Source organism: Alligator mississippiensis, chromosome 6 (genome assembly GCF_030867095.1).
Source record: "Alligator mississippiensis isolate rAllMis1 chromosome 6, rAllMis1, whole genome shotgun sequence".
NCBI classification, from domain to species: Eukaryota; Metazoa; Chordata; order Crocodylia; family Alligatoridae; genus Alligator; species Alligator mississippiensis.
The window spans coordinates 5,708,644-5,730,447 of record NC_081829.1 but is presented as its reverse complement, the minus strand read 5'-3'; the positions used below and the strand labels follow the sequence as shown (position 1 = coordinate 5,730,447).

General features: G+C 54.1%; 2 long non-coding RNA genes across 2 annotated transcripts in view; one reads left to right on the top strand and one right to left on the bottom strand.

Moving 5' to 3' along the window:
* The window catches only part of LOC109286021 (uncharacterized), an 85,975-nt gene that overhangs the window by 27,684 nt on the left and 36,487 nt on the right, over positions 1-21,804 (bottom strand). Inside the window, exon 3 of the long non-coding RNA XR_009462927.1 lies at positions 7,197-7,374. This is a non-coding gene — a long non-coding RNA (uncharacterized LOC109286021). The remainder of the gene's footprint in view (positions 1-7,196; positions 7,375-21,804) is intronic.
* On the top strand, positions 744-17,689 carry LOC132251120 (uncharacterized). Its single transcript, XR_009462928.1, has 3 exons — positions 744-1,008; positions 8,420-8,530; positions 17,552-17,689. It is a non-coding gene; the product is annotated as an uncharacterized LOC132251120 (long non-coding RNA).

The window sequence follows — 21,804 nt, the reverse complement described above, 5'->3', positions numbered from 1 at the left end:
CCCCCAGATTTGCTTTAAATCTCGGTTCCTCAGAGAGCAGTATCCACCCCTCCACCGGCCGCTCGCTAAGGCACAAGAGAAGCACAGATCAGGTTGTGTTCTCACCTCAGTCTCAGGCTCTCACAGCCTCTGCTGCCTGAGAGCAGGATGCATCCCCTCAAGAGGAAGGCTTCCCAGGACATCTGTGATCCCTATACCCATACACCCCCCCTGCTAGCAGGGTACTTCTTCATGGAGACCGACAGCAAGGAAGGACTCATTTGTGCTAAAGCAATTGGACAGCACTGATCTCAAGAGAAAATGTCTCAGCTAGATTCTGTCCTGGGCGGCTGGGTTTTACTTCCCCAGACTTTCCACGCAGATTCAATCTGGTAGACAAACCTTGGTTTCTACCTCTATGGGACTGCTGCTCCTCCCCAGAAGTGGCTGCATTTCACTGCCAGCTGAAGCCACACTTCTCTAAATAGGCTTGCAAAGTCCTTTGGAAAGACAAGCACTACGGACATGCAAGATGCTAGGAGCTGGCTGGCCTGGCGGCCTCAGTTTGAGACAGTCAAGGAGGAGTCTGGATCCAATCCACACTCTGCTCCATGAAACAGGTCCCCAGGTGGGAGTGCAATGTGGTTGGGGCAGCAGCCATCCTACACCCAGGGGCAGCAAGAGCTCAATGGCAGTGAGCTAGAGGGTAAGTCCCCTGCAGAAACATCCCTATATAAATGCCATGGGTTTCTCTCTCTCTCCTTGCAGGAGGCCAAGGGCCCTGACACCCTACAGAGCTGACCTGGAGATGCCGTTTGTCAGCAGCAAAAGCAGAATTGCCCTGCACTCTGTTTACTCCAGCCGCCGGGGCCTGCAGGATTATTGGGTCAGCCCACAGAGGCGGTACCCAGTTGGCAGCACGTGGCGCACCCCCAGCCAGCGACTGCTCATCCTCCCAGGGAACACTGGTGTGTCCGAGGTGGAGTCCGTCCACTGGCCAAGCTGCTGCCAGTACAAGCACAAGCTGGTGTAAGTATAGGCCCTGCGGGGCAGGGTGTGGGCCAGGGGTTTCAGCTGGGTAGAGACACAGGGAGGGAGCAACCAGATCCTGAGCAGCAGAGAGACTTGGAGCAGAGTGGCAGCACTTAGCCTGTGGCTGCTGTGGGCAGCTGGTCTATGAGCATCTGCCGGGCCCTCAGGCCAGGAGAGCTGCATGCGGAGGACCAGGGTGGGACCCCAATCAGTTGGTCACGAGAGCACTCGGAGATAGAGCCATGTACTGGGCTAGTGCTCAGAGCAGGAGGCTGAGACAGGGGTCCCGGGCTCAGGCTGCGACGGTGACGTAGCTCCAGGCCTGGGTGTCCCTTCGGAGGGGTGTGAAGGATGCTGGTCGTCCCCGCAAGTGCGGATGTGAGGACGGACTCGTCAGCGCTGGTCCAGCACTCCAGGCTCTGCAGACAGGCATTGCAGCTGTGTCCCGTCCCAGGAGGATGCCGTGTGACTTGGGGACAAAGGGGCAGCTGGGCTTGTCCGCCCGCTCATGCTGAGGGTACCCCGATTCAGAACAGGCGCTGCGGAGTCGCCCGTCCAGACAGCCCCACGCAGCAGCCAGGTGCAAGGGGCTTGGCCAGAGGAGAGGAGCAGCAGGTGGGAAAGGCTGGGCAGGCCCTGATTGAGGAAGAGGAGGGAGTCAGCAAACAGTGAGGGCCAAGAGGCCCCCCAAACCAGACAGGGTGCCTTCCTGAGCACGGCTTAGCCCGGCTGGGCTGGTAATTGCCCAGGACCTGGAGGCTGGGAGCTTTAATTCTTCCCTAACAACCTTTTATCCCACTAATAAAGCCCCAACCCTGAAGCAGCTAATTAAGGGCTTCTTTGCCCTCCCAGCGTCTCACGCTGAGACAGGTTTCGCTCTGCTCCAAGGAGGTTCGCGCAGGGCCTGGCTGCCTTCGCTTGCACATACCGACTGGCCATTCCCCCTCCCTCTTCTTGCTGTCCCCCAGTCTCCCTGCTCCCTCGGTTGCCCTCCAGGATCCCCGAGGAGCAAGCAGCCAGGCCTTGAGCCCTACGGACGAGCCCGCCATGGGAAGCAATCTGCCCTTCTCACTGCTGCACATGCCACAGCCACCAAGGGGTTAATTCGTTCTCGGTAGTTGCTGGGTAACGGTGCCCTGTCCTCCAAGCATTGTCCATCCAATGAGTGAGTGCCCTGATGAGGTAATGCTCCGCCGCTGCGTGTCATTGGCTGGGCCGGTTTGTCCCTCGATAGTCTGCTAGGGAAAGCGAGGCCCAAATCGGAGGGGTGCTCAGGGGTGTAGGTTGTAGCCGTGGTGGTCTAAGGACGTGGGCAGACGTTCTTTGGGTAAATCCGATACCTTTTCTTAGACCAACTCAAATAGTTGGGAAAGTTCTTCTTTGCAAGCTTTCGGTTACAAACGCCCTTCGTCGGGCTGAGAAAGCGTCTGAAGTTGGTCTGGGTGCTCAGGCGCTTGTACTCAGCTCCCTCTCCAGCTCGCCTGCAGACTCTAATAGCGCCATGACCTCAACCAGCCAGGCTGCCGGATGCTATCTGGGGCATGTCCAAATATAAAGGACAGCACATCCAACAAGCCCAGGCATCCAGGGAGCTCTAGGGAATGGGGTTAAATTTAAAAGGGTGTGTGTGTGTGTGTGTGTATAAAACACACACATGCTGGGATGGGGAGGGGAGGTTGCGCACCAAATCAGCCAGAAATAAGGATGATATCACACAAACCAAGCACCCGGTTAAAAGCGGAGGCAGCGCCTCTAGTTTTAGCAGGTCATTCTGGTGACCGCAAACCAAGAACCACACACCGTCCAAGCCTAAATCTCCTTGCAAAGACAAGGAAACGTGTAGTAGGGTTGGGGTGCTGTTATCGCCAAAATGGGCCAGGACACAGGAGAAGCAACGGGGCCGGGGGGCGATACCTTTTACGGGACCAGCTGCAGAGGTGGGAGAGACGTTAGATAAAACTTTCAAGAGCAAAGTGCCCTTGTGACCTGAGGAAGCTCATCTGTCATCTCTCCCAGCAGTGCACTTGATCCAATAAAAGATAATCAGCACAAATAAAAGTCCTTGCTTCTTCAAGGAAAAGTGTGACGGGTTGACCTTGTCTGTCTGTTCTCTCTGCTGCGGCCTAAGGCTTGCCCCCTCTCCTTGAAGCACGCACAGAGCTATGCAGCCAGAAAAGCATTTCCATCTTTTTCTTCCCCTCTAGGAATCGTTTTGCTTTTATTATAGATTACAGAGGCCCTGGAGAGCATCAGGTGGGAATCAGGGTCTCACTGCGCTAGGCACTGTATAAACAGGGAAGCAGTTCTTGCCCCTCAAACTTACAGTCCAAGTATGAAGCATCAGTTCCCCCCAAAAGGCTTTGAGTTTTCCTCTCCCATGGACTCTCTCTCCATGCTCCGTCAGTGCCCAGCAGCTTGTAGACAGGGAAAATACAACTCTCTCTGGCCTTTCCACCTTTCTAAATGCCTTCATACCAAAAAAACCCAATTCTCTGCAGTGGAGCTGGCTGCAAAAAGACCTGTGCTCCAAATCCTAGCTCTTCTACAAGCTAATCTGCCTCTTTAGGTCAAATCAGCTTCTGCCTCAGTTTCCCTACTACTGAAGTGAGGATAATTGTACTCCCCCTTCTCTGCAAACCGTTCTGGGTTCTGCAGCTGAAAGAGGGCCAGGTTTGTCAGTGGTCATCACTGATCAGTCAAGGAGGGACCTATTTAGCTAGAGTTTTAGTGGACACAGATGGCTAAAGAGATTTACAAGGCATATCCTGTTCACTCAGGCCAAGAATGCAGCAGTATTTATTCCCAGGTGTCCCTGGCCATCTGACAGCAAGGAGCCTTCTCAGGTTGAAGAACACATCTTCTGAGCCTTCTCATCCCTTGTGGCTTTGCCCATGGAGAAAAGCATAGAAAACTGCAGCAACTGGTATCTTTTTTCCAGGACCGCACTAGCTCTTTCTTTGGTATTCTGCCTCTGCAAGGTCCTTAGATGACACCTGCATTGGGAACCTCATGTCTCAGACAGACTAGGACCCCAACTATACCTTCAGATGCAAAGATCATGCCCGGGCTTTGGCATCAATGAGCTCCCTTTCTGAATCTAAGCTTTGCATCTCAGGTCCTGAGTGGTTCCAGATAAAGGATGCGGCCCATGCTTGATTTTCCTGGGCAAGAACAAATCACTTGTTTTACAGGGAAATGTCACAGCCCTGCCCTGAACAGGCACCGAGTATGCCATACACACGCTTAGCCTGGGGACTAAACACAAAAGCACAGAAAGCTTCCTGCTTACCCAAACTCCACGTAAGCACAGCTCTGTACGAAGCAGCCTAGCTAAGCTTTTCACACCTCCGAGTCCCCCATGCCTCTCATAGCAGCTTCAAAATTGACAGGACCTTGCTTTAAAATTCCCCAAATTGGCAGCTTTCCACTAATTCTGCAATTAAACACAGCATTTCCCTTACAAAGTAGACAGAGGCTGAGAGTCCCTATGCACTGAAGCAACGTGTAGATCACCAGAGTCTATTACGGCAAGTTGGGACCAGTATCCTGTTATACTGTAAAGCAGAATTATGCCCTTACCCTATATGCAATTAAGGTGAGCACAGAATACATCGCACGCCTTTGCTCCAAAAGCTTTAGAAGTTGAAGCAAGTGCTACATGAGTCCCCTTATTCACAGCTGGGGATATAGGACTTATGACACACAGCTGAACAGTGTCTATTCTACCCAGCAGGGGGCACTGCCATTTCCCCCCCCCCCCAAATACAAGCACACCAGAGTATTACAATGTCTAAAACTGAATGCCCTTCTCAGTTAGACTTTGCAGTCTGAAGAAACCTGGGCAAGAGAGTCTTTCACAGCAGTAAAAAAAAAAAAAAAAAAAATGCAGAATTTGGCCCATAAATTCCCATTGCGGGTTCATTTCATATTCCTTAATCAGCAGCACCATGTAGCTGCCAAAAACTAAATGAGCATATGCAGATCCTCATTGGTAATTACACACACACACAGATACATACTTTGTCATCTAAACAAATTCATTTTACAAGAAGGGGGAGGAAATAAAACCAATTAGAATAGATTCAGAATAATTTGTGTCGAGTGCCTTTGCTCCTGGAGATTAACAGCTTTTGGGACAGACCCAGCCACCCCTCCTGCACAGGGAGAAACAGCTGGCTTTAATAGCAGATTCAGAGAGGAGGGCTTTTTCTTCCAAACAGCACACCAGAATTAGACAATCAGCAAGAAGAAAAGCTAATAATAAAGCAATCAAACAGGTGTGGGGCTGACTGACACCATGAGCAAGGGGAGGGGGAGGTGAGAAGGGAGGAGTGAGGCTGGAATGAAGATACAAGAGATCCGTGTGCTTTGCGTTTCCCTCAATCCATCCAGCTTCATTGCCCCTCCAGCCCCCCGCAGCCGATTCCCTTCACTCCCTTGCCACCTCTTAATCTGGCTCTTCTTTCTGCCATGGCCCCCTTCTCCTCCCCTTTCATTCCCACCCTCGCCCCCTCTTCCTAACCCACCCCTTTGCCCTTTCTGTTTCTCTCTGTAACAGGAGCCTCAGCCCATTCTCTGCCATTTCCATGCTTTCTGGTCCCAGCTGAGCCCTGCGCTGCTCTCTCCATCTGTCTCTGCTTTCATCGACACCGGAGGAGCTGCCAGGCTGGGCGGAGGATGGAGCACCTGGGAGGACACTCACCCTGCCACACTCCAGCGGGCACACAGACCCCTCCTTCTTTGCCAAGCCCCAAGAGAGGCAGCTGTGCCTCAGTAGTCCCCAAAGCTCAAAGGAGCATCCAAAGCCCCAGGGGAGCAGTGCCAGGCCGCTTAAGGGCATGGTACCATCCTAACCCTAAACTGTGATCCCCGCTTTTAACCCCCATGCCTCAAGTGTAGCTTGCATCAGCTGGGCTAGCTCTGGTCTCTCATGGCAGAAGGAACGTATTCTGTGCTCAGCTTTGCCAATGCTGCATAGACCAGCACCCGCCCCAGCTCCCCCTACTCTGAGGCACCTGAGATGTCCTGGCTTGGGTCTCCCTTGGGGAGAATTTGCCAGCACTCTCCAGTCTTTTCTTGCTAGCCAGCCAACGTCACCAATCTCCTGGCACATGTGAAAAAGGGACCTGCCGGGGCCCAAACTTGGGATGCAAGCCCTGCCGTGTTGCTCAGCTCATCGGCTCCTTGCCAGTCTGAAGGGATCGGGATCGCTGGTGCAGGACCTCCACCTCCACAGCACAGCAACCAGCCCTTCCTCCAAATCACTGAGCTTCCCATAGCAATGCCAGGCTGCTACAGCCTGCGGGATCTGCTTCGGGGAGCAGGCCTGAGTGGAGATGTGCTTGCTAGAGAGCAGGACCCAGCCTGGCCTGGGATAATCCCTCGAGGTGAGGGAACAGGAGCACTCGCGCACCGCAGAGAAACAACACACTTCGCCTTTAAGAGCAGATGGCGACTTATAGACCGACAGGGTGAGGTGCAGCCCGAGGAGGCCAGATGGACTGGGAAAAAGAGAAGGAAGAAAATACAAGAGTAAATAGAGAGGGGCCTTTACCAGCCAGCTCCTATCAATTATTAACAGCCCTCCATCCCCTCCCCTGGCATGAAATCCAAGGCGGTGACTGTCAGCAGCTCCCCCCAGTCACCCTTCCCCTGGGAGGGGGGGGGGGGAAAAAATCAGGCTTCATCTGTAGCCAGGGGCATTCCCAAACCAAGATGGGATGTCCAAACTAAGACGGGATGTCCAAGGAAGCCGGAACCGACACCAGTCCCAACAGCATCTGGTGGAGGCAACATGCCTGCCCCGCAGCCTGAGATCCCCTGCACCAGGTAGATGTCAGCAGACTGGAACGCAGCCTTACTCCGTCTGAATTAACATATCCAAGTCTCTGGAGCTTGGACTGCTCTATAGAGAACCCCCAGCAAGCTGCAGAAAATAACCCACACAATGCTCCAGCTGTGGAGCTGTCCGAGGGCAGCAGGGAAACAAGCACGCTACCAGGATCCTCTTTGTTCCCAGCTAGGATGGTTTAGTGCTTTATTTTCTCCGCAGCAAGAAGTACCCATCCTGTGTCCCCCTCCCCCCCCACCCCCCGCACCCGCCGTCCCCAAACACATATTCAAGCCCTGCTGTCACCTCCTCCCTCCAATCCGTTCAGCTTGTTGGCCTCCAGCGTGCATTTTACCTCATTGTGTGGCCAGCTGCTTGGTCTGGAGCCCAGATCTGCGTGTCGGATGCGGTGGGGCATTTCAGCCGGGGATCAAATGCTCAGGAACAGCCGCTCGCTGCGGTGGAGGCATTAAGGACACTAGGTCAGGCAGCAACTGGCTGGGGATCCAGGGTGACCATCACATCTGGGGTAGCTGCAATGGGAAGAGGCAGGTCAGGGCTAACCCGCTAGGAGCCAGAGGATGTGGCCACAGTCTGAGCCAGCCCGTGGCACCCAAAAAAGATGCACCAAATGGTTCTGCATAGCCTAGAAATCAACAATAAAATCCCCAGCCTGGATTATCTCCCGAACAGTCGAGCTTCTCGCCACAAACCCTTCTGCCCTGCCGAAGTCCCACCTGTAAATTTAATGTCTCCGGGAGGGTTAATTAAACATATTCCCTCCTGATCCTGATCACTTATCAGTGGCTGTGCTGCAGCAGGGCTCCCGAACACCTGTCTAGCTGATGAACTGGGAGTTAAGCCCTGCTTGCTGACACCAAGGGGAAGCCCTAGGCTCCATCACTCCCCCTCCAGCTGCTGTGATGACACCAATGGCTTTCTGCCGTTGTGGTAACTTGAGCTGAGCTAGGAAGGAGAGCGGGGCAGTTAGGACCTCCAGCTGTGCAGGTTGGGCTGGGTGGGGGTCTGGGGCCAGGCTGGGACTCAGCAATGCCAGGGTCAGACCTCTCCTGAGGCTGGAAGCAGCATTTTCCCTCTCTGTTCACTGCAAGACTTGGTTCTGATGCCCAGGGGCGATGCATTTACAGTGCACCGGAGAGGCAGCGTCACCCCAAGGGAAGGATAAAGAGGGGTGACACCATGTATCGCTTGTTCTCACAGTGCTCAGAGCTGCTGGGGTCCAGTAACAGGGCAGCACGAGCAGGAGAGCACAACACGGGCTCACGCTTCTCCCGTGAGACATGCATGAGGGCCGCAGCAGCACCACAACCCTCCTTGGCTCGCCCAAGCTTGGTGGTGGGAAGCTAACAACCGCAGGTTAACCCCTTAATGAGAGTCACGGACATCCCAGCTCCCCTCCCATCCTCTTGGGAAAGGGAGGCCTGTGCATTCCTTGATGGGCTTATTGTACCATGGGACTCCAACCAGTCCCCCCCAATCTCGCTAGCATGCTCCTCTCACCCCCTCAGCCTGTGACTTACTTTCCATGGCCTCCTCCCTCCCTCCTTCCTTCTGCAGATGGAAAAATCGTTGGCAGCATCTTGACTATTACTACCTGGGCAAGAGAGCTCGCCATTTCCGGCTCTCAACCATTCACCTGTGAGAGGATCACCCATCCCACCAGTCCTGGTAAGTGGAGAAGTCCCTGAGGTGTCGGGCATGAGGGTCTGCTGTCTACCACTCCTCAGAGGACTGCTGGAGCCAGAGGAACTCCCTGAACACGCTTCAAAAGTGCCCCCCGCTACAGCCAGACCTCAGGGATAGCAGGGATTTGCTCATGATGTATTCATCCCTGTGACATGTGGCCACTTGTAAAAGATGAAGGTCCTCTTTCTTCCTATTATTTATTATTCCTATTTTTTACTATTGCAACAGTGCAACCTTCCCCCTCCGACTATTGCAACAGTGCAACCTTGCCCCTCCACTCATGCCGCAACCCCCCCCATACACCTTCCCCCAGCACACTCACAGCCCCCCACAAACCACATACCCACTTACACCCACACATCCACACACATACACCCACATCCCACACCCACCCAGTGCCTGCTCCACTGTGCCAGAACCTGGAAGTAGTAAGAAAGGGGGGTGCAGTAGATGCAGGGGGGCTGGACCCGATGATCTGTAAGGTCCCTTCCAGCCCCTAACATCCATGACTCTATGAAACACCAGCCTCCACCTCAAAGAGCTTGCAACCTAAACTCTTCTTCACCTGTCCCCTAGGTCTACTGAGAACCCATGACCCCTTCTGCCCCAGCCTAGGGATTAGAGGCTGGGCCCTTTTTGACGGGGTCAGTGTTATTTGTCCTAAGTAAGGAATTCAGGATCAGCCCCGGGACAGATTTCCCACCCACGCCCCTGCCTCCACTCTAGTTTCAGCGTCTCAGAAAGAGGAATTCCCCACCATGATCAGCTATAGCTACTGCCCGTACAGTCCCCACCCTCTTTGCCCATAGCAGCACGTCAGACCTTCTAATTTGACCAAAATGGGGGCGTGATGGAAACAAGCCAGCAGGAAACTCTGCCCCCGTGATTTCCTCAGACCCCCCTCCCCCAGAGAGGTTCCTTCAGCTGGTTTCAGGACCTGATATTTCTAAAGTTGGTCAACTTCGGCCCTTAGAGGAGGAAGTGAGTCGCGGAAGGGAGGCATACGGCCAATGCATGTACTCCTTCCCTACGCTTCGAGGTTCATGCATGTAATGCTGATCTGCAGCAGGTGACAGCTGGCTGCCAGGCCTGCCGCTAGCTGGAAAAGGCTCACTGCTTTTAATTCACCAAGAGCCAACAGGCTGCCTCTGCAGGATAGCAGCTGCTTCACGCTGAGGCCTGTCAAGGCTGCAGGTGGCACAACGGGTGCACTGCACTTTGAGACTTGCAGTCTCCGTGGGTTGGATATCCCTATGGACAATGACCGCGGCTACTAGGGTTCTGCGGGCTGCGCTTGCCCTCAAGCAGTTCAACCCCTTTGTGGGTGTACACGTGATCTAGGAAGCAGCTCCCACAACGTCCAGAACAGGTATGCACTCATGGTCCTTCTTAACACATTGCCTGGACCCCAGAGCAGCTCCCCAATATCCTAATGCAGGCCACAAGAGGAACCCCCTGCATCTGCAAGCAGGAAGGAGTAGTCCACACACAACCCATCTGGAATGCAAACACCTTGGCCACCAGGCACCATCAATCTCCTGCAGCTCCCTCCATGGGAAGGCAGGACCTGCCAGGCCGGAGGAGACCCACCCTTCATCTTGTCCAGTGGCCCATCTGCAACAGAGGCCAAAGCAACTGTTTTAGATGACGGGGCAGGAACCATACAGTAGCCACGTGTAGGACCATCTAAAACCGTGGCAGTCTCGGGCAGATCTCTCAGACGCACACTGGTTGAAGCCCTGTAGCAGGAAGGTTTTTATCTCTCCCAAACTCCATATCCAAACTTCACATTCTGGATATGCCTGTTGCACGTGCAGATGTTGGGTCCTTCTGTGACTCTTCCTAGGTTCTTGGCCTTGGTGATAGCTTGAGGCAGCGAGTCTCTCAGTCTAATTGCACACTGAGCGAGCTTCATGAAACGGCCCCCTTGCTCTTGCATTTGTGAACCATGAACTCCCTTCATTGCACTATTTGTCCTTGTGCAGAACCTTCCTATGCCATCTTCTTTGTGAGGCAACTGATCTTCATCTCGCCCATGCCTCTTCATAAAAGAGATTTCCCCAGATCTTTGATCCTTCTCAGTGACCTTCTCTGAACACTCTTGACCTCTGCAACATCCCGGTCATGCAGCCACACACACCCAGAGAACTCCAGATGAGTGTGTAACACTGATTTGCACCCAGGGTTTCATTCCAGCCCTTCTGCAGTCCAATACCTTGCTTGCATTGCTGACAGCATTTGAAGAAAGGCTGAAATAGGACAGCACCCTCCCCCAAGCCCTTCCTGCCCCCGGCTTCCCCAGCCCACTTGCCAGGTAATATTTTTATCACCCAGTTCTCTGCAAGCTTCCTACATGGTGACTCACAAAGGTGCCCTGCACCTGACTGAAGCTGCAGTGAAGGGTAAAGCTCATCCTGCCTGCTCCCATGCGTTTCTCATGCTGGCCAGGCACGCCTTGAGAGACAACAGTAGTTAAACTGAGACCCCAGATTCCCCCCACACCTCGCCCTTGGCTTGTACCTAAGGCTAACAGATTGCAACTGGGTATTCACTTTTCCTGGAACCCATGCGCCTATGCAAACACATGTAACAAACATCAGGGCACACACTGGCATACTGCACAGCCCCATGCGCTGATACATGCACGAATACAGACACCCACAGACAGGGGTCCGTGGGCAGTGATGTGGGAGAAGGGAAGTGTGTGGGCTTCTGCAGAAGGAGCCCGTCCCCCAACACAGCTAGGGCATATCTGCTGAGCTTTTGCAATGAATCTCGCAGCCTCCTACAACTCCTCTGCAGTCCCTTCCACCCCCCTTCCTCTTTGGGTAGCAAACTGCCCTGGCTGGGAAATCCCTTGTGGTTTCTTGCAGGCTGGAGCAGTCCTGTATACCATGTGCTGGGCACCATCATGGCCTGCATTCTTGCAGTCACCGCCCTGAATATCTCCATTATATTGGGCTTCTCCCCACCCCCCAAGCCCAACTCTGCTGGGCTGTTATTTTACACTGGTGCGATTGCCAGCCTGTTTGATTGTTTCTGCGCAGCAGCTGCACCTGCCGTGAGCCACAGCAGAGGGTTGGGGAGGGAGAGATAGCAGGTGCTTGGCTCCGGGCTCCATTCTGCAAGTGGGTGAACTGCTGGCACAACAGCAGGACTCACCCCAGTGCAAGGAAGGGATCCTGGCTCCCAGTGCCCCCCTTGGGGAAGTTTGGAGTCAGAGCCAAAGGGCACAGCTAAGAGCCTGAAGTGAAACCCCAGCTCCCAACTCTCTGCTACTCCTTAGCTCTAACCCTGAATGCAGACTAAGGGAAGTGCCACATGGAAGAAATCACCCCAATGCCAACCCCCCGGCATCACCCACCATCTTCACTCTTGACTGTGCCACCTACATTAACCCCAGTATGGTGGGAGCGTTGGTGGGGATGCCAACACCTGCATACAGAGAGCTGTTTGCAAGAACCCCCACTGAAATGCAGCCACTTCTGGGGTGGAACGCGGCAGCTGTTTTAATAGCCCCACAACAGGATGCTTTGAGGACAGCAAGTGAAGCAATGGGTTTCCTTAGTTCTGGACACATTTCTTTCTGTATGTGCAGACAAAGGAACGTAAGAATGTAAAGGGCCTCTCAGGCCCCTGAGTCATCTGTGTGCATTTACACATACAGTGTCCAAAGACACTGAGTTTCCACAGGGCAGGACGACAGATCCCGGTGAGATCAGTCTGAGACTGAGCATGAATCAGGGTTGGATCTAACAGGTGGGGGAAGCCTTGCCTTGTGGTGGGTATGGTGCAGGCCTGAGAGCTGGAAGACTTGTGGGGGGATCTGTTCCCTACTTTGCCAATGACTTGGTGTGCAGGGAGCTCCCTTCCCCTCACTGTGCCTCGGTTTCCCTTTTTGCTATACAGGGATGGCACTGGCTGTGCATTTTGAGGTCCACGGGAAGGCCACGGACAGTGTTGGGAACTGACAGAACCATCGGCCTTTGAAACGCGCCTACCTGCAGAGGGGAGCAGGCAGGTTGTTGCAGGGCCACCTCTCGAAGCTGGGAGGCTCACGGCCCCCTGATCTGCCCAGGAGAGGATAGGGCAATGGGACCACCGAGACGTGGCCCGCATGATGCCTCAGGAAGCTGTGACTAATCCCCTGACCGAATTCCAGTGGTCTCAGTCCCGCCCTGGCCTGGGAGCACGTGTGGCCGGGAGAGATAACAGCCACCTCCCCCCAGGCCCTGCTCATTTCAGGGCTACGGCTTCCTCTCCCGCGTCACTCCAAGGGGCTCGTCTTGCCCCAGTTCCCAGGCCCTGCATCCGACGCTCTTCCTGCTGACCCTGGAAATCGCAGGCTGCCTTCCTGTCCCAGATCTGTGTGTCTTTGCTCCACTCCCTGCTTACGGCTTCCTGCCTGTGAGTGGTCAGTGCCAGCACGGGTCTGATTCACTCACTGCTTCCTCCGGCCTGGCCCCATCCGCCAGCCCAGGGCACCCAGCTACGTCACCATTACCCAGGCCCCTTCCTCTCTACATCCTCTCCCTCCCTCCCGGTTGCCAAAGCCTCAGCCAAGGGACAACGTGTAGTTAACATCCTGTCTGCAAGAGGGATGCTTGACTCGAGCATGATGGTGCTGGGGGGGTGGGGAGAGTGTTCTCCAGTGGTTACAGCACTGCACTGAAACCCGGATGCTACTCCTGGCTCTGTAGCCAGGCCTGCTGGATGACCTCGAGCAAGTTGCTGCGCTTCCCTGTGCCTCAGTTTCCCCATCTGTAAAACAAGGAAAATGATCCCAGCCTCCTTGGAGACCCACTGACCTCCTTTGAGATGCTGTATAAGAGCTAGGGAGTGGTATTAACCCCACAGACAAGCCCTCAGGGAGGCAGGAGGTTCCCATCTGGTGGACTGAGCACAACATCTAAAGCTGGGAACTCCTGCTTTAGAAACCCAGCTCTGCCACTGACTCCCTGGATAGCCTGGAGAAGCCCATCTCTCCCTCACCCATTCTCCCAGGGGAATAGGCTGCAGGGCCCAAGTGATGCAGTGTAGAGGAACCAGACTGCTCCCCGAGGGGGATTGTTCCTCACCTTCAGGTGTCCCTGAGGAGCCAGGCTTTGCTCTGCAAAGAGCATCTAAGCCCCTGCCCCTGCCCCTGTGGGAGAGACCAGGACAGCCTGAAAACAAGGAACCAGGGAGAAAGCTTGCCCTCTCCCCTTGAATCCCACTGATTCCTGCCCTGGCCCAGACACCAGAGCCTCAGCCAGTCCCAACAAAGAAGCATGCTCTTCATCATGCAGAAAGAGAGAGGCTCCTACAAGGGCATTGTTTGCTGCCCGTGGCCCAGCTGCTGGTGGAGTCAGACCCCCAGCAGGCATTTCCCATGGCCGACAGAGCTACCAAGCAGGCTGGAAGCAGAGCCAGGGACTGCTCTGCAAACTGCTGTGAGCTGCCTGGAGTGAAGCCAAGCACCAAGAGCAATGGAGGGAATTAACATAGATATCATGGCCTTGAAGGGTTTGGGTTTTTAACTCAGTGCCCAGAGGTTCAGGGGCTGATCTGAGTCTGGGAGACCCTCATGCCCATGCAGCCAGCGGTCATTCATGTACCCCGAGTCTTCATCTGGAGTATGATCTGCATTCTTTGTTCCTCGGTGCCTGCCTGACCTTTGCAATTGGCTGAGTTATGTGCACATCATTCATGGAAGCCTGCCTTACCAAGCTACCCAAGCCAGGCTGTAGAGCTGACCTGACCCCACCAATCCTGACTGAAACGTATGTAGCCTACAGGATCAGCCAGGATTTAATTTTGTTCTCCAGACCATTGATACAGAAACTGAAGAGTGTTGGCACCAAGAACAGGTCCCCACGAGACCCCTCTAGAAATCCCCACCGGCGTCCAGCGATTCACCATTGACATTGCTTTTTGCATTCTATCAGCGAACTATTTTTCAATCCATTTAATCTGGGCCGTGCTGATTTTGTACAGTGCTGATTTTTTTTTTTGTCAGACTGTCATGTCCGAGTAAGTCAACTGCCTGCCAGAAGTCAATTACTTCCTAGTCTAAATTCTAGTCCTGTCTCGAGGACTCTGCATTACCTACTGATTAAAACACAGGAGACCAAGGGAGAAGATCCCTGGCTTCTATGCTTGACTTAGCTACAGATTTACTCTATGAGCTTGGTATATCCCTGCTCAGTGCCTCAGTTTCCTTGTCCCTACAATAGAGAGAAGGGTGCTGAGATGCGGGCAGGGGGTGTATAATGAATGGTAGAAGGCTTTGAGATGCTGGAGTGAAGAAGGTGGATGGCAGATCAGCCCTGACCCCGTCATCATCACATTGACAACACAAAGCAGGCTGTGTGCCACAGGATCTCTCCCAGAGCTGGGTCCAGGACGCTGAGCTCTGCTGAGGTCAGTAGGTTCCCGCAGAGAGTGAAAAGGCTTGTGATAAACCAGCTTCGCCTGTGAGGAGTCCATTACTCAGCCAGTGAGTCACGACACAAACCTGTGAGACAGGGGAGGCACTTAGCTGCCTGTGCGGACTTGCCCTGGAGATGAGGAGCCAGCAAAAGGCACTTGACTTGCTCACCTATTCCGGTCAGGAAGGTGACTCAAAGGGACGCGATCTGCAAAAGAGCCAGAGGGGAAAACGCTTCTGGGTCAGCAATGCCACAGCACTGAGCAAAGAGGGAAGTGTGAAGTCTCAATTTCCTTCCTCCAAGCCCATCACAGGCGAAAGGTGAGGCCTCCTCCCCCTAGCCAGGGCCAGGAAAGCCTCTCACCATGAGGTGCTCACTCCTCTCCCCCCAGCCTCCCTGCGCAGCGGTTCTGAAAAAGGAACGCACCTTTCTGAGGAAAGAAGGGGAACAGTAAGCACTTGAATACACCCAGCTTTTGATCCCCTTTGCCTGTACTGGTGTGATGTGCTTTCATAGTTTCATAGTAGGTAGGGCCAGAAGGGACCTCAACAGATCATCGAGTCGGACCCTCTGCCTGGGCAGGAAAGAGTGCTGGGGTCAGATGTTCCCAGCCAGGTGCCTATCCAGCCTTCTCTTAAAGACCCCCAGCTTTATAAGTGTGCACAGTAACTGTGCTTGGATTATGCCACAAAAGGACCAGACCAGTCGCTGCACTAGCTAAACTAACATCACTGTGGAGCAAACCAGGCCACAATGCACAAAGATGGAAGGCACTTTGATGCTGCTTGTCCTCAGCTCACTTCAGTTTCCTGCATCCCACCCCTGGGGAGTGGGTATGATGGTCCTGTGTTACAGAAGGGGAAACTGAGGCATGGAGCCAGAACATGGCTGGCCCAGGCTTGCCCTGCGAGCGCGGACCAGAGTCCTTTGGATTCCTTGTGCCTACAGCTCCCCAGTCTGTTCTTCAGCTACACCCCTCTGGCTACTCCTGCTCCTGGCGGCTCTACAGGAGTCATTACCGTGTGGGTTGCTAATGTCCGGAGGCCAGGAGAGATCAGTATCGCAGCACCAGGAATTCCAGGCCTCTGGAGTGGTAAAGGCTTTCTGGAGGGCTCAGGTAACAGAGCTCAGCCCCCCATCAGGAGCCTGGTGTCAGCTTACCTTCGCCATGCACTAGCCCAGGTGAAGGGAGGCAAGCAAGGCTATTACACATGGAAGTGTCAGTGTTCCCTAACCAGGGAACAGGCACGCTACACACATGACACTATTGGCCTGTGACCTCCTCTCCCAACAACTTCTGCCCCGATGCGTGTTACATCCTCCAAGTCCCTCTTCACAGGACAAAGGTTGTACGTGCCAAATCCAGCCCGTGTGAAAGACAGGGCAACTGCTTGCTCCGTTACCTGCTGGCTCTCAGACCCCTCCCCAAAACTCCTCCTTCCTCTTGTGTGAGGAAGAGAGGCTGATGTGCACACGCTGGGGGCCAGCTCACTCTTGTGCTCCAAGCAGAGCTCATCTGTGCCAGACACAGGAGCTTTCTCGGGGGCTGGAGAGGAGGGGAAGAGAGAAAACAAACCATGGGTGGTAGATGCTGGTAACAGAGCTGAAAGCACTGCTGGAAGGTGTTCAGGGTCCACCAGAGATGGGGACAATGTGGGGAGAATTGACTAGAAAACAAAACCCCGAACACTCCCATCTCTCCCTCTGAGACCGACAGAGTGGAGCTGTGCATTGTCCTAATCCATGCACACATCCCCTTGTGCATGCATGCGCACGGAGAGCACAAACAGGGGAAGATGCACAATTGCACATAAGTACACCCCATCAGCTGCCCAGACCCATCCTGGGCAGCTCGGCGCCAGCTAGCATGTCCCCGCAGCACAAAGGGGGAGTTTCAGACGGGCTCTCCTCTGAGCGGAGCAGCTGCCACCAGCTCAGTCAATTCCCCATTCATCTGAGCACTGCTGGCATGTCTATGGGGTCTTAAAGGGACACTGCATGCTTGTTGTCCCTTGTCCCCCACCCCACCTGAAGGGATCATCCTTGCTCCAGAGCTGTCTTGCCTGGATTTTATGGCCCAGCATGGGGATAACAACCCACAGCTTGAATGAGTCAGGCTGCCCTTGAGAAAACCCTCCCTTCACTTTGCAAAGACCAAGAACAAAAGACATAACCCTGATCCCTATGTAGCCCACCCCATGGTCACTGCTCCACAGTCTCATCACAAACCATGCGTGCCCGAGAGCCGTGCCAGAGAGCACAGTGGCTCCCCTTCACTGGACGGACCTTGGCAAGGTTAAACCAGGAAACCCAAGCCAGGACTCTAAGTCTCTCTCCGCACCCCAGGCTAGCAGAGTGTCCCCTGCGCCTCTCCCTGGCAATGAGACTCGGGGTGTTGGTGACACAGGACAAGGTGGGTTTTTCTCTGAAGGGGCTGAACCAAGTAGAGGGCCTAAGTCCCAGAGGAAGTTATCTTTCAGCTGGCATGTTACTGCGCCCAGAACTGTTAGGAGTGAATAGGCACGGGGCACCCAGGGAACCTCGCCAGGATTGGGCACCAATGAGAACTGAATGTGTGTCTTTCTATCTCCAGGGATGGTTTGCAGTAGAGCCTGCTTGATCCCCAAGATGAAGTGGAGAGACCTGAGCCGTTCTGTTCCCTGGCCTCCCCGACAGCAGCCCTCTCACTGGGACTGAAGCTCCCTGCTGCAACACGCGTGCAATAAAGTGGTTGGAGTGGAAAGCCCCCGTGTCATGTGCCTGATGCCTGGCCCTAAAGACGACCCACATATGAACATAAGAAGTGCCACACTGGGTCCAGCTAGCCCAGTGTCCCACAGAGCTCCCTGCCACACCATCTCAGCAGGCTGAGGGATACCAAGCCAGTCTGCTTCCAAACCGCCCATCATCACCAGCATGCTCATGATCCGCACCCTCCACCATCCTATCCTCATCCTCATGTCTTGCCCAGACACCAAATTGTGGAACATCCTTGGTGAGGATGAGGGTCCCCAGTGGACAGGTCTGTACTCCACCTTGATCCCACAAGCCACCAGGGACCTCAGCTGGCAGGTGCTCCACAGAGCCTTCACCCTGGGCATGTATCTGGCACAGTTCACGGACATCCCTCTACGAACAGAGGGAGACGCTGTTGCATGCCAACCTAGGGTGCCAGGCTGCAGCCCCTTCACTGCCTCCTCCAGAACCTCTTGCTGAGGTCCTGGCTGCGCTACTCCCCTCCCGTTTATTCATGCACTCCCCATCCAACTCCCCACCAAGTCCTGGGACCTCCTGGTCAACCTCCTCCTGGCTCTGGCTAAACTCGCCATCTATCTCACCAGGAGGGATGCTCTGGTTGGGAGGACCCCAAGGACTGCAGGGCCACTTTCCCGTCCCTAGTGCAATCCCATCTCCAAGTGGAGTTTCACTGGGCAGTGTCCACTGGCTCCTTGGACTCGTTCGAGGGCCAGTGGGCACTGGCCCGTGTGTTCTGCTCAGTATCCCCCCTTCGTGCATTCATGCTAAACCTCTGACCTCCACTCCCATCCCTGCTATATTTTCAGTTGCCCCAAGCAATCAGTCTCCATTTTCCCAGTAGCCTCCCCTTCTGAGGGAGGCTTATAGTTTCACTTGGTGGGCTGTTGGCCCATGACCCCTTAACATGGCAAATAGGCCTGTCTCTGAAAGTAGAAAGTGGAGGCTATGCAGGGAAAGCACCAAACTGGACCTCTCTTGAGTGATCTATCCCCTACTCAATGCTCTCCTTTGCACCCACCATTTATTGGGTTAGAGATGCCAGAGGATACATATCTGACCATTCTGCTCAATAGCCATTAATAGATTTATCATCCATTAATTTATCCAGTCCCTTTTTGAAGCTGGCGGTGCTCCCTGCCTCCATCACCTCCTGCGGCAATGAATTCCATGAGTTACTGACATGCGTTAAAAGTACTTTCTCTTGTTAGTTTTAAATTTGTCACCTGCTCCTTTCAGTGGGCGCCCCCTGCTTCTAGCGTTCTGGGACTTGGTGAACAACAGTACCCTGTTTCCTTGATCCACACCCGGCATGATTTTATAGACCTTTACCATATCCCCCCCTCATTCTTCTCCTATCCAAACTGAAGAGTCCTGACCTTTTAAGGCTCTCTGGTATGGCAGTGAAAATTGGTGTCTGAAAGGGGAACCACCATGCTAGTGCTTCACAGAAACCGCTCGAGGAGTCCTTCTCTGACCTGGTGTGCCTGACTCGGATGGGCACCAAGCTAATCTATGAGATCAAGTGTGAGATCCCCTCCTGCCCCCCGTCCAGTTGCTCTCTCATGCTAAAGAGAATGCTTTGGTGCAAGGCCTGGCTCCCTGCAGCCCCAAGGGCGTGCAACCTATCAGCAGGATCCCCCTTCAGATGCTCAGCCTGTGAGCAGCAGGGTGCAGCACGGAGCTGGCTGCACAGCTGCAAAACTCCCCTCCATGCCCCCTTTCCCCCTCCCCGATCTGGGGAATTCAGCCTGACTGGCAGGAGCAGCTATTTGAGAAGCATGGGCCACAATCCTGCTCCCCCTAGAAGTCCTGCCCTGGGCAAGATGTGGCCCCGGGATTTCCACTTCCATATGGGACAAGCAGATGGGAAATAAGCATGAACCCAATGACCTCTGCCCCCAGAGCCCAGCACCTAGACCCCAAACTGCCCTCATGAATGTCACCGGGCTCTCCCTGGCTCACATGTTTGCTCGGGCTTCAGGCAGGTGCAGGACTGGTGCAATGCCCAAGGAGGTGCTGCTCTCGGGAGCCCCCCAAACTGTGCTCAGCACCCTGAGTGCAGAATGAGAAGCCGGTGTCGCTGGGACTCTGCTCCCAGTCGTGACTCAGTGACTCAAAGGCTGTGGACACATCACTTCCCCTCTCCAGTTCCCCACTGGGAAATGGCTTCTGCTTCCCCTCCCAGGGGCTTCTGAGGGTGGATCAGGTGAGTGTCCACGCAGTGCTGGTTTCCTGCCTTGAAGCCCACTCAAAGCAAAAACTCCCCAGGAGACATGGGATGAACCCAGCTATGAAGATTCGCTCCAGGCCTGATCCAAAGCAAGTGGGTGTTTGGACCAAGGGCTAGATATTGTTTGCCCTGTTACTGGGGGGTCAGGACTAGAAGAACTATTTCCCGGGAAGACTCTGAACTTCAGCATCCCTCCTGGGTCTGTGCACAGAGGGGAATTTCATCCATCTTGCCCAGATCAGCACATGGGGTCATTCAGCCCTGAACTTAATGAAGACCTTCCGGAAGACAAGATGAGAACTCCTGCCTCCTAGATACACGCTCAGACAGCTAGATCAAAGTGTGCTGGTTCCTCATGCTGGCAATGCGGCATTTTACAAGGTTTCCCCTTGATGAAAGGTGCTGCCCCAGGTCAGTTCAGCTGCCCGGTGGGTTTTCTCAGGTTGTTTTCCCAAGTCAGCTGTGACTGTCGCTGCACATCTCACAGCAAAGCTCTAAGTGCTGTGTCACTTCCTCATTCACACCCTGAAGAAAGTAAGTGTGAGCAGGCAGTGATGCTGATTAGGGACCTTCTCTGGAGCTGCAAATGAGCCCCGGGGAAATTCCCTCCGCTCTTATGTAATGAGAACTCCCCCGGACTGCCGCAGCCAGTGCTCACCCATCCGTGAAACACTTGGTGGGAGAGCAAAGAGCACCCAGGGCTGTCACCCGCAGGCTTGACCTGAAGTCCCTTCCTTCTGTTGGTGCCTGGGCCTGAGCTCCTACTCTCAAATAGCGATATATAAACCAAGTCACTTCGTTCTCCAGGGTAAAGGTGCCTTATACGGGCAGAGTTTCATCCTCTGCCAGTGTAGAAACAGCCTTGCCAGTGTAAGCACTTCTGTACCCATATCACAGCATCACACTAGAAAGGTCGTACTGGCTGGACTAGACCAGGATAGTTCAAGTAGTCCAGCGTGTGTGTGCCCACAACACCTTTGCAGCACACCCTCCAGGGGACACTTCTCAGTGCAGCTTTTCCCAGTTTCTACATGCTCACAGATTATAAGGCCAGACAGATCCATTGCGATTGCCCAGTCTGAGGTCCTGAATAACTAGGACTTCCCTGGATTCTCCACCAGCCAACTAGCACGTGACTGTTTCTAGTAACAGAAGAGCCACAAACCTCAACACATTACAGTGATGAACTACCCTCCCTCTTTACAATCCACCCTTATTTCTAGTCTGATTTGGTTGGTGTAGGCTCAAATTCCAGTGTTGGGCTCGTTAGGCCATGGCCTAGCCAGCAAAAGAGCCCTCTACTGTCGAATTGCTCTTCCCTGTGAGTGTGCATAGGCAGCAGTCGCATCACCTGTGCCCTTCTCTTAGTGACTCTCGGCAGACAACTCGACCACCTTTCTGAGCATGGAAAAACCTCTCTGAGCCCAGGATAGCAGGACTCCTAAGAGGAGGGTATTGTCAGTATAACTAGATCAGTATAAATCCAGACCCCGGGGTATATCAAAAGATCTCTCCCATGTGGATACGGCCTTCTAGCGATTTAGCGTCAGAAACTGATGTCAGCCAAATCACTACCGGACAAATGAACTCTGAGTGTCCAGAGACGGGGCCTGCCGAGCCAAATCCTAAGCCAGTTTTAGTTACAGCTCAATGCAGTCATCCCATGGAGACAAAGCCTGACTCAACCCCGCAGGTTCTGCAGCCAAGATGAGTGTCCTTCCCAAAGCTCCCAGCCCCGGGCTGTGAAGCTTCCTGATCTAGGCTTGAACCAGCTCTTGGCAGGTAGCCAGGCCTGGTGAGAGCCCAGACAGCAACTGAACAGTGGGTAGCGAACTGGCAAATTAGAGGATCTATAGTAA